Source organism: Schistocerca americana, chromosome 6 (genome assembly GCF_021461395.2).
Source record: "Schistocerca americana isolate TAMUIC-IGC-003095 chromosome 6, iqSchAmer2.1, whole genome shotgun sequence".
Classification (NCBI taxonomy): Eukaryota; Metazoa; Arthropoda; class Insecta; order Orthoptera; family Acrididae; genus Schistocerca; species Schistocerca americana.
In genome coordinates, this window is record NC_060124.1 from 287,479,519 (window position 1) to 287,497,534 (window position 18,016).

General features: G+C 40.5%; 1 pseudogene; it reads right to left on the reverse strand.

Moving 5' to 3' along the window:
- Positions 1-17,211: 17,211 nt before the first annotated feature.
- On the reverse strand, positions 17,212-17,329 carry LOC124620887 (annotated as a pseudogene).
- Between the last annotated feature and the right edge of the window lie 687 nt (positions 17,330-18,016).

Below are 18,016 nucleotides of genomic sequence, written 5' to 3' on the forward strand. Positions count from 1 at the left end.
TCGAATTCGGTGCGTCCAGACATTCCGTACTAGACAGATCACCGCACGTCTCTGTGGACGCAACAACACACTCAGAATACCCTCGAAAATGGGGCGTTTCTTCGCTCCTGCTAGAAACTGGCCACCTTCATCTCTAAGGACGGTAACATAAATCAAACGAACATCCTCGAGCTGGTGCGTCATTACACAGCGGTAAGACAGACCATCTAATATCGTCTCTACAGACGCAAATCAAACCCACAACTACGGTGAGACGCAATGCGCACCAACCACAATTAACACTCACCCCACTACCTCGATTCACCACATGACAACCAATACTCTAAGAGTTACAATCTTGGAAAACATGACACAGTACCTGAAATTTAAATGGTTAACATACGTTACGCTACAATTCCAGTAAATGTTATGTTAAATTATGACTCAATTCAAAATGGTTATTAAGAATTCCCCTCAGCAAAACATATAATATTATTCTATACCATATTATTTTAAAGAAATCTACACATAACGTCTTATTTTACTCACACTTAATTACTCTATATGCATATTTGTCCCAGTGTCTCGTCATCCAAACCTGCCTCACAAACGGCTTGAGATGACTCACATGATGCACCCCTAGTGATTTACCACTTTTGATTGCTTCCAGTTCATATGCATTCTGGTGTGCCTTTCTTCGCACCCCCCATTTCTGCTCGACTTGCGGCCTATCCTCTCTGTTGAAGTTTCGTGATGGGAAATTATTTTGTTGCTGCCACCCACGGTTCTGTGGCTCTTGATTTCTCCATCTATTATTATTCCTCCAGTCCTGATTTTGACAATCTCCGTTTCGGTTTCCTCCAAAGTTGTTTTGCCTATTTCCTGCACTGGCTGGCCAATTTTGGCTTTGATTATTATTTTAGTTTTCATTTCTTCTCTCTTTTTGTGTCTCCTTTGCTGTTCTTTTCTTGCGAACTTGTTGCTCACCAAATGCAAATTCCAATTTCCGTACAATGCTTTTAAAAGTCTCCACGTCATTCCCACATCGTCTTGCCAATGTCTGTTGGTAAGACAACGGCAACTTCATGTAACAAACTCTGTTGATCTCCCCCGGACTACACGGGTCATCGAGATACTGGTTCCTTTTTAACATATTATCGAAAAATTTCACAACACCTATGAAGCCAGAATTTTCGGAGTCCCTTGTCATTAAGATTTCTTGCTTTATTCTGTCCTGCGTTTCACGCGACCAATATCGGTTCATGAAAGCATCTCTAAATTCTTTATATGATGAACAATCTCTTGCGATGTTCCGCATACTTTCTGCAGAGGCACCTTCGATGTGCGAACATACAAAATCTAACTTGTAGATCAGTGGCCATTGCGATGGTAAAGTTAAGTCGAATTGACCAATGAAAGTTTTTGGATGCAAGACATTGCTGTCGTCTTTGAAGTGTTGAAATTTTCTTACAGAAAGAAAGTGCCTGTAGTCAAATGACCCTTCGTCGTATCTAATTTGCCTCGTCGCCAGATAGTTACTGTTGTTCATTGCTTCTTTGGGCATATTTTCGAACTATACATTTCCTCTCATTTCTTGTACGTTTCTTGAATCCATTAACACCGTTGCAGTACGTCGCAGCGGGCTACAATTGTTTTTCTTAAATTCAGAGAATTCTGCCGAAAACGATCCGTTTTCCGATTCCGTATTTTTACTGGTTACAGTTTCCTCTATTTTCTTCACTTTCGGTTGTAATCTAGTTATGACTACCTTCTCCACTTTTGCCGTTCTCTCTGTTCCTTCTTTCGTCTCTTTAGCTACTATTTTTGCGTCTTTCGCAATTATCTTTGCTTCCTTTGCCGTCCGCTTTGCTTCCGCTATTTCCCGTTCTAGGTTAGGTTAGGTTAGGTTAATTTCATGCAAATTCGTCAGGTCCTAGGTCAACTACAAGGCAGCAAATGCAGCCAATAATTGAATTTTCGATAACTAAAACATGACATGCAGTGTTCCATACATGGCGACTGCTTCAACTTAGAAGCTTGTATTTCGTACAGAGTGGTGCGGCTGCATACCTCAACACGCGACAATAATTGCCAGACGATAAATGTAAACGTTTCCGAGACAAAAGCGTCTAATGTGACGATTTGCCATTACGTCATTACGAAAACATAGAAGAAAACGTAAGGTTCTCTTCGGTTTTTACTACACATTAACACTTTTCGCATTTCTCATGTGATGTGGATGCCAAACCTCGGTTCATGCAAAGTCCTTAGGTCCTACGTCAACTACAAGGCAGAAAATGACGCTAATAATTGAATTTTCATTAACTAATACAAGACTAGCACTGCTCCTTACTTGTAGACTGCAGCAACTTAGAAACTGCTATTTCATACAGAATGGTGTGACTGCATACCTTAGCACACGACGTTAAAGGCCAGACGACAAATGTAACCGTTTTCAAGAGAAAAGGGTGCATTGTGACAATTTGCCATAACTTCATTTCAAAAACAACTGAAGAAATTGTAAGGTTTTCTTTATTTCTGCCACACATCAACACTTCGCGCATTTTCTCGTGTAGTGTGGCTACCAGACCTCGGTTGATGCAAAATCGTAAGGTCCTAGGTCAACTACAACTCAGCAAATAAAGCCAATAATTGAATTTTCAATAACGAAGCAAGACTTGCACTGCTCCTTACTTGTCGACTGCATCAAACTTAGATATATCTATTTCGTACAGAGTGGTGCGACTGCATACCTCAGCACGCTTCAATAATTGACAGATGATAAATGTCAACGTTTCCAAGAGAAAAGCGTCCATTGTCACGATTTGCCATTACGTCATTAAGAAAACAAATGAAGAAAACGTAAGGTTTTCTTCTGTTTCTACTACACATTAACACTTCTTTCATTCTCTCGTGTAATGTGGCTGCCAGACCTTGGTTCATGCAAGATCGTAAGGTTCTAGGTCAACTACAACTCAGCAAATGCATTTTAAATAACTAAAACATGACCTGCACTACTCCTTACTTGTCTACTGCACAAGCTTAGACCCGTCTATTTCCTACAGTGTGGTGCGACTGCATACCTCAGCACACGACATTAACTACCAGACGATAAATGTAAACGTTATCAACAGAAAAGCGTGCATTGTGATGATTTGCCATTATGTCATTACAAAAACAAATGAAGAAAACGTAAGGTTTTCTTCGGTTTTTACTACACATTAACACTTCTCGCATTTTCTCGTGTAATGTGGGTCCCAGACCTTGGATCATGCAAATCGTAAGGTCCTAGGTCAACTACAATTCAGCAAATGCGGTCAATAATTGAATTTTCGATAACTAAAACATGACATGCAGTGCTCCTTACTTGTCGACTGGATCAGCTTACAAACCTTATATTTCGAACAGAGTGGTGCGACTGCATTCCTAAGAACGCGACATTAATTGCCAGACGATAAACGTAAACGTTTCCAAGAGAAACGCGTCCATTGTGACGACTTGCCATTACGTGATTATGAAAAAAAAATTAAGAAAGCGTAATGTTTTCTTCTGATTTTACTACACATTAACAGTTCTCTCATTTTCTCGTGTAATGTGGCTGCCAGACCTCGCATCATGCAAGATCGCTAGGTCCTAGGTCAACTACAAGGCAGGAAACGAGGCCAATAATAGAATTTACAATAACTAAAACAACACTTGCACTGCTCCTTACTTGTCGACTGTATCAACTTAGAAACTTTTATTTCTTACAGAGTGGTGCGACTGCATACCTCAGCACACGACATAAATTGCCAGACGATAAATGTAAACGTTTACGAGATAAGCGTCCATTTTGACGATTTGCCGTTACGTCATTACGCAAACAAATGAAGAAATCGTAAGCTTTTCTACGGTTTTTACTACACATTAAAACTTGCCGCATTTGCTCATGTAATGTGGCTGCGAGACCTCGGTTTTGCAAAATCTTATGGTCCTAGGTCAATTACAAGGCAGCTAATGCGGCCAATAATTGAATTTTAAATAATTAAAACATGACCTGCACTGCTACTTACTTGTCGACTGCATCAGCTTAGAATCTTTTATTTCGTACTGAGTTGTGCGAAGGCATACCTCAGCACGCGACATCAATTGCCAGGCGATAAAAGTAAACGTTTCCGAGAGAAAAGCGTCTATTTTGACGATTTGCCGTTACGTCATTATGAAGACAAATGAAGAAAACGTAAGGTTTTCTTCGGTTTTTACTACACATTAACACATGTCGCATTTTGTCGTGTAATGTGGTCACCAGGCCTCGGTTCATGCAAAATCGTAAGGTTCTAGGTCAACTGCAAGGCAGAAAGAGAAGCCAATAATTGTATTTTCAATATCTAAAACAAGACATCCACTGCTCCTTACTTGTCGACTGCATCAACTTAGGAACTTCTATTTCGTACAGAGTGGTGCGACTGCATACCTCAGCACGCGACATTAATTGCCAGATGATAAATGTAAAAGTTTCCAAGAGAAAGCGTCCATTATGACGATTTGCCATTATGTCAATAAGAAAAGAAATGAAGAAATCGTAAGGTTTTCTTCGGTTTTAACTACACATTAACACTGGTCGCAATTTCTTGTGTAACGTGGCTGCCAGACCTCGGTTCATGCAAAATTGTGAGGTCCTAGTTTAACTACAAGGCAGAAATAGAGGCCAATAATTAAATTTTCAATAACTAGTACAAGACTTGCACTGATCCTTACTTGTTGACTGCATCAACTTAGAAACTGTTATTTCGTACAGAGTGTTGCGACTGCATACATTGAAAGGGTGCAGTACCGCCCGACACTGAAAATAGGTACAACATACTTCATTATTTTTGTCAAAAAACACATTTTTTTTTGTAAAATAACTCAATTTCAATTAATACACCGAAGCCGGATACCAGTGTGGGAAAGAATGACAATTTATTTATTTATTTGATCACATGTGCACTCCCACAAAATAAATCCCTACATCCAGTTTGGTGAGATCTGTGAAATGAATGAATGTATGGTCATCTGCTAACCGCAGATAGTGAATGTGAATATATGATCATCTTTGAGACGATCCTTTGGCCACCTTTGGTGGGACCAAAGAGATGAAATTTACCTGAGCTTTGAGCACCTGAAATGTGGCTGACCAATACGGTAGCATGGTCTTCCCCCACGTCGACAGAGGTACGAGATGACCTGAAGAACGGCCATGTTTCAGCACTCTGCCGCTGGATCTTGTGCTGTTAAGATCTGTCTTGGGTGTGCTCTGTAAAGACAAAAGAGTGGAAACATGGTATGCATGTGGAATATTTAAGAGTAGTTTGAAATAATAATTTCTCTATTTCAGGAACTTTTGTGGGGAGAATAAATGTCAGACAGGTAATATTAATGGGATCGTAGTAATCTTCGGAAGTGACCAACAGTCAGAATGAAACCACGTGTAGCAATAAGTTGAATACTTCCGTGTGCTTAAGTTAAGCTGAATTACTAGCGTGTGTACAATAAGTTGAAATATTTAAGAAATAGCGTGTGTACCATAAGTTGAAATATTTAAGAAATGGTGTGTGCAGGACTTGAAATTAGAGACGAGTACTTCCACGTGGTGAGTACTGTGTGAGTCTCAATCTGTGTATGAGACAAAGGATAAAGAGAAGTACTCGTCCATGGTATCACTTGAGGACTCGCATGTGTGATGAATATGTTCTTAATATTACTTTGCGTGATATGATTCCGTGTGACGCTAGATTCAAACTCTGAGAGAGAAGCAAGGTGAGTCAGCTGTCTATCCAGCAACGCCACTTGGCTTGCATTGCACAGGAAGACGTGCATATATCTCCAGAGTTCATAGTAGGAAATAAGAATTACGAAGTGGGGCAGTGTTGTGTGAAACTGGGATAAATACTAATTGAAGTGGGAAAGCTGAAAGTGATAGTGTTGTGACTATTTATTGTATTATATTCCATGTTGTAGTCTGGTGTATGTCATGTAATTTGGGTATGTGTGGTTTGCATGGGAGAGTAGCTAGGTAGTTGCAGAGGTAGTGGGTTATGCGTGTTCCTTTTGTACCGCTCGGTCTGGAGGAGAGTTTCGTGATGATAGTTGAGAGAGTCGAAGTGTGAGATATACCAAAAAGATCCACTATCCTATCCAGAAAGTGCACTGTAGCGTTAAATAATTACGAGACCATAAGGTAGAGAATCACCAATGTAAAGCCATGCCCACTGGGCGGAATTTCTCATGTGTTATTGTTGTAGGTTATAGAATTAGTGTGTTTAGGTTATAGAATTTATCGGAATAAATAAGATAGTGAAACGAAAAAGATTGGTGGCCTTTTCCTTCGAATTGTATGTTGTCATGATATCCAGAATTTATAATGTGTGCACCACTCATAATCAGTGCAATGGCCACGTGTTGATAAAAGCCGTTAAATAAAAAAAAAGATAATGTGGTATTGCCAGTGCACAGTGAACAGTCAGAGTTCTGTAAATTACTGATAGTCAGATGTGTGTTTCCGTTGCGTATTATTCATACAGGAGGATAATTTGTAACTTAACTGAGAGTACAAGAGTTCATAATACTCGATAAATAAGAATGAATCCACTCGCTTGGCAGACCACTCAACTTGCAGGCCTGACTGCTTGATGCCACAGTATGAGCAAGGCATGTGGATGCCTCTCATAATTTCGACCCTGCCAGGATATTTTTTGCCAGAATATTCTGCTGTTAGGGTTTGCTGTTAAGATTTTTTTTTTTGGAATGTATTGTGATAGCGCTAAGAAGTAAAATTTTTTTTGTTTGCAATTTCTTTCTGGATTGGTGAGGATCTTTTATTTTTTTTATGTAATCGCTTGCTATGTCATCTAAGGTTGGAAGATCATTGTATAATTTTTTTTGCGTAATGTCCGTAGTAACTAGGTCGCAGTCGAAAAGTGTAGTCACCATGGAGAATAATGATTCTGGCGTGAACGTAGCAGCGCGGGCAGGAAGTAGCTGTCGACCATGGGTTAATGAGCGAGAATGGCAAACACTCGGAAGGGACTGAATTGTTCAGCGGACCGCGGCTACGGGCTTTGTCCACAAACGGGGGCTTTTCCCGACGACGCGGGCGAGCCGGGACTAGGTCAGGTATGCGGTGAAAGTGAAGCTACCCTTGGCGAAGCTACGGTTTCTCAGGCGAACGACGTGAGTGCACCGAAAGTAGCAAATGACAATGTGCTACTGCTCCTTACTTGTCGACCGCATCATCTTAGAAACTTCTATTTTGTACAGAGTGGTGCGACTGGATACCTCAGCATGCGACATTAATTGCCAGACGACAAATGTAGACGTTTCCAAGAGAAAAGCGTCCATTGTGACGATTTGCCATAATGTCTTTAAGAAAACAAATGAAGAAAACGGAAGGTTTTCTTCGGTTTTTACTACAAATTAACACTTCTCGCTTTTTCTCTTGTAATGTGGCAGACGACAAATGTAGACGTTTCCAAGAGAAAAGCGTCCATTGTGACGATTTGCCATAATGTCTTTAAGAAAACAAATGAAGAAAACGGAAGGTTTTCTTCGGTTTTACTACAAATTAACACTTCTCGCTTTTTCTCTTGTAATGTGGCTGCTAGACCTCGGTTCACGCAAGATCTTAAGATCCTAGGTCAACTACAAGGCAGTAAATTCGGTCAATATTTGAATTTTCGAAAACTAGAACATGACTTTCATTGCTCCTCACCTGTCGACTTCACCAACTTAGGTGCTTCTATTTCGTACAGAGTGGTGCAACTGCATACCTAAGCATGCGACATAAATTTCCAGACGATATATGTAAACGTTTCCAAAAGAAAAGCGTCCATTGAGTCGATTTGCCATTACGTCATTACTAAAACAAATGAAGAAAACGTAAGTTTTTCTTTGGCTTTAACTGCACATTAACACTTCTCGCATTTTCTCGTGTAATGTGGCTTCCAGACCTCAGTACATGCAAAATCTTAAGCTCGTAGGTCAACTACAAGGCAGCAAATGCGGCCAATTATTGAATTTTCGATAACTAAAACATCACTTGCACTGCTCCTTACTTGTCGTCTGCATCAGCTTAGAAGCTTCTATTTCGTACAGAGTGGTGCGACTGCATACCTCAGCATGTGAAATTGATTGAGAGACGATAAATGTAATCGTTTCCGAGAGAAAAGTGTCCATTACGACGATTTACCATTACGTCATTACGAAAACAAATGAAGAAAACGTAATGTTTTCTTCGGTTGTTACTACACATTAACGCTTCTCGCTTTTTCGCTTGTATTGTGGCTGCCAGACGTCGATTCATACAAAATCGGAAGGTCCTATGTAAATTACAAGGCAGCAAATGCGGCCAATGATGTCGGGTTCATCAACTTAGAAGCTTGTAATTCGTACTGAGTGATGCGACTGCATAACTCTGCACGCGACATTAATGGCCAGATGATAAATGTAAACGTTTCCAAGAGAAAAGCGTCCATTGTGAAGATTTCCCATTACGTCATTACTAAAACAAATGAAGAAAACGTAAGCTTTTCTTTGGTTTTTACTGCACATTAACACTTCTCGCAATTTATCGTGTAATGTGGCTGCCAGACCTCCTAGGTCAACTACAAGGCAGAAAATGCGGCCGATAATTGAATTTTCGATAACTAAAACACGACTTGCGCTGCACCTTACTTGTCGATTGCATAATCTTAGAAAAATCTATTTCATACAGAGTGGTGCGACTGGATACCTCAGCACGCGACATTAATTGCCAGACGATAAATCTAAACATTTCCGAGAGAAAAGCGTCCATTTTGACGATTTGCCAGTACGTCTTACGAAAACTAATGAAGAAAACGTAAGATTTTTTTCCGTTCTTACTACACCTTAACACTTCTCGCATTTTCTCGTGTAATGTGGCTGCCAGACCTCGGTTCATGCAAAATCTTAAGGTCCTAGGTCAATTACAAGGCAGCAAATGCGGCCAATAATTGAATTTTCGATAACTAAAACATTGCTTGCACTTCTCTTTACTTGTCGTGCATCAACGCAGAGGCTTTTATTTCGTAGACAGTTGTGCGACTGCATATCTCAGTACGCTACATTAAATGCCAGACGGTAAATGTAAAAGTTTCTGAGAGAAAAGAGTCCATTTTCACGATTTGCCACTATGTCATTACGAAAACAAATGTAGAAATCGTAACGTTTTCTTCATTTTTTTGCTACACCTTAACGCTTTCGGATTTCGCTCGTAATGTGGCTGCCAGACCTCGGTTCATACAAGATCGTAAGGTCCTATGTCAATTACAAGGCAGCAAATGCGGCCAATAATAGAATTTTCGATAACTAAAACATGACTTTCACAGCACTCCACTTGTGGAATTCATCAACTTAGAAGCTTCTATTTCGTACAGAGTTGTACGACTGTATATCTCAGCACGTGACATTAATTGCCAGACAATAAATGTAAAATTTTCCGAGAGACAAGCGTCAAATGTGGCGATTTGCCATTATGTTATTAAGAGAACAATTGAAGAAAACGTAAGGTTTTCTTCGGTTTTTACTACACCATAACACTTCTCGCATTTTCTTGTGTAATGTGGCTGCCACTCCTCGGTTCATGCTAAATCTTGAAGTCCTAGGTGAACTACAAGGCAGCAAAAGCGGCCAATAATTGAACTTTCGATAACTAAAACATGACTTGCACTGCTCCTTACGTGTTGGCTGCTTCAACAAAGAACTTCCCTTTCATACAGAGTGGTGCGACTGCATACCTCAGAAAGCGACTTTACTTGCCAGACGATAAATGTAAAGGTTTCGAAGAGAAAAGCGTCCAATGTAACAATTTCCCATTACGTCATTACGAAAACAAATGTAGAATGCGTAAGGTTTTCTTCGGTTTTAACTATACATTAACACTTCTCGCATTTTCTCGTATAATACGGCTGCCAGACATCGGTTCATGCAAAATCTTAATGTCCTAGGTCAACCAGAAGACAGCAAATGGGGCCATAAATTGAATGTTCCATAACTAAAACATGACTTGTACTGCTCCTTACATGTCGACTGCATCAACTTAGAAGCTTCTATTTCATACAGAGTGGTGCGACTGCATGCCTAAGAAAGCGACATTAATTGCCAAACGATAAATGTAAACATTTCCGATAGAAAAGCGTCCATTGTGACGATTTGCCATTATGTCATTAAGAAAACAAATGAAGAAAACGGAAGGTTTTCTTCGGTTTTGACTACACCTTAACACTTCTCGCATTTTCTCGTGTAATGCGGCTGGCAGACCTCGGTTCATGCAAAATCTTAAGGTCCTCAGCCAACTACAAGGCAGCAAATACGGCCAATAATTGAATTTTCTTTAACTAAAACATGACATGCACTGCTCCTTACATGTCGACTGATTCAGCTTATAAGCTTCTGTTTCGTACAGAGTGTTGCTACTGCATACCTCAGCACGCGCAGCAAATGGGGCCAATAATTGAATATCCGATAACTTAAACACGACATGCACTGCTCCTCAATTGTCGACTGCATCAACTTAGAAGCTTCTACTTCGTACAGAGTGGTGAGACTGCATACCTCAGCACGCGACATTAATTGCCAGACGATAAATAAACACGTTTCCAACAGAAGAGCGTCCATTGAGTCGATTTGCTATTACTTCTTTACAAAAACAAATGAAGAAAATGTAAGGGTTTATTCGCTTTTTAATACACATTAGCACTTGTCGCATTTTCTCGTGTGATGTGGATGCCAAACCTCGGCTTATGCAAAATTTTAATGTCCTAGGTCAACTACAAGGCAGCAAATGCGACCAATAATTGAATTTTCGATTACTAAAACATGACATGCACTGATCCTTACTCGTCGACTGCATCAACTTAGAAGCTTCTAGTTCGTGCGGAGAGGTGCGACTGCATACTTCAGCACGCGACATTAATTGACCGACGATAATTGTAAACTACAAGGCAGCAAATGCGGCGAATAATTGAATTTACGATAACTACAACATGACTTGCACTGCTCCTTATTTGTAGACTGCCTCAACTTAGAAGCTTCTATTTCGTGCAGAGTGGTGCGGCTGCATACCTCAGCACGCGACATTAATTGCCAGACGATAAATGTAAACGTTTCCGAGAGAAAAGCGTCCATTGAGACGATTTGCCATTACGTCATTACGAAGACCAATGAAGAAAACGAAAGGTCTTCCTCGGTTTTTAATACACATTGGCACTTCTCTCATTTTCTCGTGTAATGTGGCTGCCACAACACGGTTCATGCATAATCGTAAGCTTCTACATCAACAACAAGGCAGCAAATGCGTCTAATAAATGAATTTTCGATTACTAAAACATGACAAGCACTGCTCCTTACTTGTCGAGTGCATCAACTTAGAAGCTTCTATTTCGTACAGAATCGTGCGACTGCATACCTCAGCACGCGACATTAATTGCCAGACGATAAATGTAAACATTTCCGAGAGAATAGCCTCCATTGTGACGATTTGCCATTACTTCATTAAGAAAACAAATCAAAAAAACATATGGTTTTCTTTGGTTTTTACTACACATTAACACTTCTCGCATTTTCGTGTGTTATGTGGCTGCCAGACATCGGTTTATGCAAAATCTTTAGGTCTTAGGTCCACTACAAGGCAGCAAATGAGGCCAATAATAGAATTTTCGATTACTAAAACATGACTCGCACTGCTCCTTACTTGACGAGTGCATCAACTTAGATGCTTTTATTTCGTACAGAGTGGTGCGACCACTTACCTCAGCACGCGACATTAATTTTCAGACCATAAATGTAAACGTTTCCGAGGGCAAGCGCCTATTGTGACGATTTGCCATTATGTCATTATGAAAACAAATGAAGACAACGTAAGGTTTTCTTCGGCTTTGACTACACATTAACACTTCTCACATTTTCTCGTGTAATGTGGTTGCCACAACTCGGAACATGCAAAATCGTAAGGTGCTAGGTTAATTACAACACAGCAAATGCGACCAATAATTGAATTTGCGATAACTAAAACATGACATACAATGCTACATACTTGTAGACTGCATCAACTTAGAAGATTCTATTTCGTACAGAGTGATGCGACTGCATACCTCAGCACGCGACATTAATTGTCAGACGATAAATGTAAACGTTTCCGAGAGAAAAGCCTGGATTGTGGCGATTTGCCATTACGTCAATACGAAAAGAAATGAACAAAACGTAAGGTTTTCTTAGGTTTTTACTACTCGTTAACACTTCTCACATTTTCTTGTGTAATGAGGCTTCCAGGCCGCGGTTCATGCTAATTATTAAGGTCCTAGGTTGATAAATAATCAGCATTGGCGGCCGAAGACTTCCGGCATAAGAAGTCAGCCTCATTGTGCCAATGGCCTTGTCAAAGAGGGCGGAGGTGCGGATAGAGGTTCAGGGCACTCTCTTGTCCTAGGGGTGGGAAATTGCCCCTAAAGGCGGAAGAATCAGCAATGATCAACAACATGAGGATGCAGAAGGCAATGGAAACCACTGCATTAAAGACACGTAACGTGTATCCACAGGAAATGTGGCCTGTAATTGAAGAAGTTTCATGATGATCTCTCCATTGGCAAAAGATTCCGGAATAGTCCCCCATTCGGATCTCCAGGAGGGGACTGCCAAGGGGGAGGTTACCATGAGAAAAAGATTGAATAATCAACGAAAGGATAACGATCTACGAGTCGGGGCATGGAATGTCAGAAGCTTGAACGTGGTAGGGAAACTAGAAAATCTGAAATGGAAAATGCAAAGGCTCAATAGATATAGTAGGGGTCAGTGAAGTGAAGTGAAAGGGAGACAAGGATTTCTGGTCAGATGAGTATCGGGTAATATCAACAGCAGCAGAAAATGGTATAACAGGTGTAGGATTCGTTATGAATAGGAAGGTAGGGCAAAGGGTGTGTTACTGTGAACAGTTCAGTGACCAGGTTCTAATCAGAATCGACAGCAGACCAACACCGACAACGATAGTTCAGGTGTACATGCCGACGTCGCAAGCTGAAGATGAACAGATAGAGAAAGTGTATGAGGATATTGAAAGGGTAATGCAGTATGTAAAGGGGGACGAAAATCTAATAGTCATGGGCGACTGGAATGCAGTTGTAGGGGAAGGAGTAGAAGAAAAGGTTACAGGAGAATATGGGCTTGGGACAAGGAATGAAAGAGGGGCAAGACTAATTGAGTTCTGTAACAAGTTTCAGCTAGTAATAGAATCACAAGAGGAGGAGGTATACTTGGAAAAGGCCGGGAGATACGGGAAGATTTCAATTAGATTATATCATGGTCAGACAGAGATTCCGAAATCAAATACTGGATTGTAAGGCGTACCCAGGAGCAGATATTGACTCAGATCACAATATAGTAGTGATGAAGAGTAGGCTGAAGTTCAAGACATTAGTCAGGAAGAATCAATACGCAAAGAAGTGGGATACGGAAGTACTAAGGAATGACGAGAAACGTTTGAAGTTCTCTAATGCTATAGATACAGCAATAAATAATAGCGCAGTAGGCAGTACAGTTGAAGAGGAATGGACATCTCTAAAAAGAGCCATCACAGAAGTTGGGAAGGAAAACATATGTACAAAGAAGGTAGCTGCGAAGAAACCATGGGTAACAGAAGAAATACTTCAGTTGATTGATGAAAGGAGGAATTACAAACATGTTCCGGGAAAATCAGGAATACAGAAATACAAGTCGCTGAGGAATGAAATAAATAGGAAGTGCAGGGAAGCTAAGACGAAATGGATGCAGGAAAAATGTGAAGACATCGAAAAAGATATGATTGTCGGAAGGACAGACTCAGCATGCAGGAAAGTCAAAACAACCTTTGGTGACATTAAAAGCAACGGTGGTACCATTAAGAGTGCAACGGGAATTCCACTGTTAAATGCAGAGGAGAGAGCAGATAGGTGGAAAGAATACATTGAAAGCCTATATGAGGGTGAAGATTTGTCTGATGTGATAGAAAAAGAAACAGGAGTCGATTTAGAAGAGATAGGGGATCCAGTATTAGAACCGGAATTTAAAAGAGCTTTGGAGGACTTATGGTCAAACAAGGCAGAAGGGATAGATAACATTCCATCAGAATTTCTAAAATCATTGGGGGAAGTGGCAACAAAACGACTATTCACGTTGGTGTGTAGAATATATGAGTCTGGCGATATACCATCTGACTTTCGTAAAAGCATCATCCACACAATTCCGAAGACGGCAAGAGCTGACAAGTGCGTGAATTATCGCACAATCAGCTTAACAGCTCATGGATCGAAGCTGCTTACAAGAATAATATACAGAAGAATGGAAAGGAAAATTGAGAATGCGCTAGGTGACGATCAGTTTGGCTTTAGGAAAAGTAAAGGGATGAGAGAGGCAATTCTGACCTTACGGCTAATAATGGAAGCAAGGCTAAAGAAAAATCAAGACACTTTCATAGGATTTGTCGACCTGGAAAAACCGTTCGACAATATAAAATGGTGCAAGCTCTTCGAGATTCTGAAAAACGTAGGGGTAAGCTATAGGGAGAGACGGGTCATATACAATATGTACAACAACCAAGAAGGAATAATAAGAGTGGACGATCAAGAACGAAGTGCTCGTATTAAGAAGGGTGTAAGACAAGGCTGTAGCCTTTCGCCCCTACTCTTCAATCTGTACATCGAGGAAGCAATGATGGAAATAAAAGAAAGGTTCAGTAGTGGAATTAAAATACAAGGTGAAAGGATATCAGTGATATGATTCGCTGATGACATTGCTATCCTGAGTGAAAGTGAAGAAGAATTAAATGATCTGCTGAACGGAATGAACAGTCTAATGAGTACACAGTATGGTTTGAGAGTAAATCGGAGAAAGACGAAGGTAATGAGAAGTAGTAGAAATGACAACAGCAAGAAACTTAACATCAGGATTGATGGTCACGAAGTCAATGAAGTTAAGGAATTCTGCTACCTAGGCAGTAAAATAACCTATGACGGACGCAGCAAAGAGGACATCAAAAGCAGACTCGCTATGGCAAAAAAGGCATTTCTGGGCAAGAGAAGTCTACTAATATCAAATACCGGCCTTAATTTGAGGAAGAAATTTCTGAGGATGTACGTCTGGAGTACAGCATTGTATGGTAGTGAAACATGGACTGTGGGAAAACCGGAACAGAAGAGAATCGAAGCATTTGAGATGTGGTGCTATAGACGAATGTTGAAAATTAGGTGGACTGATAAGGTAAGGAATGAGGAGGTTCTATGCAGAATCGGAGAGGAAAGGAATATGTGGAAAACACTGACAAGGAGAAGGGACAGGATGATAGGACATCTGCTAAGACATGAGGGAATGACTTCCATGGTACTAGAGGGAGCTGTAGAGGGCAAGAACTGTAGAGGAAGACAGAGACTGGAATACGTCAAGCAAATAATTGAGGACGTAGGTTGCAAGTGCTACTCTGAGATGAAGAGGTTAGCATAGGAAAGGAATTCGTGGTGGGCCGCATCAAACCAGTCAGCAGACTGATGACCAAAAAAAAAAAAAGGTCAACTACAAGGCAAGGCAGCAAATGCGGCCAGTAATAGAATTTTCGATAACTACAACAGAACTTGTACTGCTCCTTACTTGTCGAATGCATCAACTTAGAAGCTTCTATTTCGTACAGAGTGCTTTGACTGCATACCTCAGCACGTGACATTAATTGCCAGACGTTAAATGTAAACGTTTCCGAGAGAAAAGCGTCCAGTGAGACGATTTGCCATTACGTCATTACGAAGACAAATGAAGTAAAGGAAAGGTTTTCTTCGGTTTTTAATACACATTAGCACTTCTCGCTTTTTCTCGTGTAATGTGGCTGCCACAACTCGGTTCATGCAAAATCTTTAGGTCCTAGGTCAACTAGAAGGCAGGAAATGAAGCCAATTTTTGAATTTTCGATTACTAAAACGTGACTCGTACTGCTCCTTACTTGTCGAGTGCATCAACTTAGAAGCTTCTATTTCGTACAGAGTGGTGCGACTGCATACTTCAGCACGCGACATTGATTGTCAGACGATGAATGTAAACGTTTCCGAGAGAAAAGTGTCCGATGTGACGAGTTGGCACTTCGTCATTATGAAAACGACACTCAAAGTGCTGCCAACTTTCACCTCCTCCTTCCCTCTCCCATCGTAGCGATCAGCTGTTGTGATGGAAATGGACGCAGGAAAGTAATAACGTTCCATGAAATCCCATTCTTGGGACGTTCAAGGGTAAATGTTCCAGATGGTTTATTTCCATTAAGACACGCATACTGGGCATCTACAACGTCACATCTGCCAGATCGTTTCTATTGTCAGCAGTGGAAAACAAAACATCGTACTGAAGAATCCATAGAGGGTAACACTGGCCGTGCTTAACGTTATTGGCAAGCGCATTTTCATTTACTTTTATCTAATAGTAAATGGAATTAACTTTGTATTGATTTGTTGCCGTTACCATAAAATTTGAAGTACATTCCTACTTTTCGATTTCTTCGTTTTGAATAGCTACAGATTTTTATTATGAGACAGAAACTATACTTATATTATGCCATGCATCGAAAAAAAAAAAAAAGAAAAAACGGTTCGGGCTGAAACACGAAGAGCTAGTGAGATGCGGTTTTTGGTAGACGAAGTAACAGGAATACTCTGGCCACTGATAATGATGATCTAATGATAATTCTGTTGCGGTATGATGAATCTACATTGGAGATTTTGTAATGCAAAACATTTCGATCTGAGAATACTTTACGTGATAGAACGGCATTGACCTTGTGTGTCTTTAGGGTAAAGTTAATTTGCCGTCATTAACATAAAATTTATCGGCCATTAACGTAAAATCTATTTTTCAGCGCACTGTAATATGGACTCACTTCAGATAATTGGACAATTAAAGAGAACTCAAACCGTTATTTTAATAGTATTCATAGGTCCAATGCAGTATTTACTGTGGACAGTCCCTGAGCCTAGACTGTCAGTTTTATGTAGGGAGTACTACTTTAAAAAAGCACTCTGTCTTCAGGCCACAAGTGGCCAATCAGGACCATCTGACCGCCATGTCATCCTCAGCTGAGGGTGAGGAGGAGCTGGCTCTCCCACTCATTGTGATAGCTTTCTTTGACTGGAGCCGCCACTATTCCGTCGAGTAGTTCCTCAATTGGCATCACAAGGCTGAGTGCAACCCCAAAAATGGCAACAGCGTATGGCGGCCCGGATGGCCACCCATCCAAGTGCCAACCACACCCGACAGTGCTAAACTTCAGTGATCTGACGGGAACCGGTGTATCCACTACGGCAAGGCCGTTGCCCCTACCACTTTTACATGATATTTTTGATCGTGGATCAGGTCTGATGGCTCGAAAGAATGGACGTTTACCATGTTATGCACATTTATATTTTCACTATGTCGACACAGCTGGTCCAATTTCGACCACAGGTGATGGTAGGCATAATGATGGTCCAAGCATCACGTGTACATTAGTTGCACTCAAGTGTGTAGGCATCACAGCATTCATGACATTTAAATTCGTTACTTCTTTGTTACTATATTCGCAATAAATTTTGCAGACAGTATCCGCATATGATGCTGAATGTACCTACAGAATTATATCATTTTACGACACATGTTTCAGGAGATACGTCATAAAAACTCAGGACAAGGCCAGACGCAGCATAGTACGGACGTGGATGCACAGCTGTAAATAAATGCCTGGGCAACGCCAAGTTTTTCTGCTAGTCATCTATAAAGATAAAAAATCACCAATATTGTCCACCAGCGTATTTTTCAAAAACCTTCATTTTGTCATCAATTTTTTCCTGTAAAAATCGTAAATACCGTGCACCAATGTGTTTTTAAAAATCGTCTCTTATTGTCATCTCTTTTTATTTATTTTAAACCATCGATCGAATTTGTGTAACCTGTGGCTGCAAGTCCCCTCCCTTTATGGGGGAATCGAAATAATAAACAACGGAAAAAAGTATGGGTCAATTTCTTC